Source organism: Tupaia chinensis, unplaced genomic scaffold, assembly GCF_000334495.1.
Source record: "Tupaia chinensis unplaced genomic scaffold, TupChi_1.0 Scaffold000573_1, whole genome shotgun sequence".
NCBI classification, from domain to species: domain Eukaryota; kingdom Metazoa; phylum Chordata; class Mammalia; order Scandentia; family Tupaiidae; genus Tupaia; species Tupaia belangeri.
In genome coordinates this window covers 2,761,904-2,762,988 of record NW_006160087.1, presented here as the reverse complement: position 1 = coordinate 2,762,988, position 1,085 = coordinate 2,761,904, and the positions used below count along the sequence as shown (strand labels likewise).

The window sequence follows — 1,085 nt, the reverse complement described above, 5'->3', positions numbered from 1 at the left end:
GGAGCTCACCAGTGGTTCTGGACAGTAGCCAAGGTAAGGGGCCGGGGCCGAGCCCAGCCGTGGTTCTGTGCAGCAGGCGAGGTGGCAGTGGTTAGAGCAAGGTACGGGGCCGAGCCCAGCAGTGGTTCTGTGCAGCAGGCGAGGTGGCAGTGGTTAGAGCAAGGTACGGGGCCGAGCCCAGCAGTGGTTCTGTGCAGCAGGCGAGGTGGCAGTGGTTAGAGCAAGCGCCAGGACGCTAGCAGATGGCCTAATAGGTACGTCACTAGACTCCCACATAGTCCACTGCAGTTCAGATCCCACACCCAGTGGATTAAAACTCACTCTGGCTCATGTGTGTGCCCCAAATCCCAAGAGAATAGAAGGGATTGCGGTGTGTCCATTTTCCCTGTAGGGGTGATTTCTCAGTCTGTCTCTCTGGAGAGCACATATACCCTATCACAAAAATCTCTCTCAAAAAAAAAAAAAAGTACTGAGCCCAACAGATGGCATAATGGTTACATTGCTGGACTCCCAGGTAGTCAGCTGGTTCAAGTCTAGAACCTGGTAGCTTAAAACTCACGCTGCGTGCGTGTGCTGCGTGCGTTTGCGTGTGCTGCGTGCGTTTGCGTGTGCTGCGTGCGTGTGCGTGTGCTGCGTGCGTGTATATGCGTACCCAAGATCTGAGAGGTGAAGGGATTCTGAGGTGGCCATCCCCCAGGGACTGATTTGTAACTTTGTCTCTCTGGCAAGCGCACGCACCCTATAGCAAAACACTCTCTTTTAAAAAAACAAAGTGCCAGGGGCCAGCAGGTGGTGGGGAGATTGGGGTGCTGACTCTGGCTCAGCCCCAGGTGCATGTGCGTGCGCACCCAGAATCCTGAGGGGAAGGGGTTGCAGTGCGGCCATCCCCTGATCCCCTCCAGGCGGTGATTTCTCACTCCCACTCTTTCTCTGTCTGGGCGCAGGAGCCCTGTAGCAAACAAACAAACAAAAAAACAGAGCAAGCACCAGGCTCCAATGCGGATTTCACTCAGCGCTTTATTTTATTTTTCCAGTTTTGGTAGAAGGTGCATGTGGTTATTGGAGGGAGGGAAAGACAGACAGGG

The 1,085-nt window shown here is 54.4% G+C and overlaps 1 protein-coding gene across 1 annotated transcript in view; it reads left to right on the top strand.

Annotated features, from left to right (window-relative positions):
- The window catches only part of EIF3I (eukaryotic translation initiation factor 3 subunit I), a gene marked incomplete at its 5' end in the record, with an annotated part of 9,592 nt that overhangs the window by 2,319 nt on the left and 6,188 nt on the right, over window positions 1–1,085 (top strand). The window lies entirely within an intron of this gene.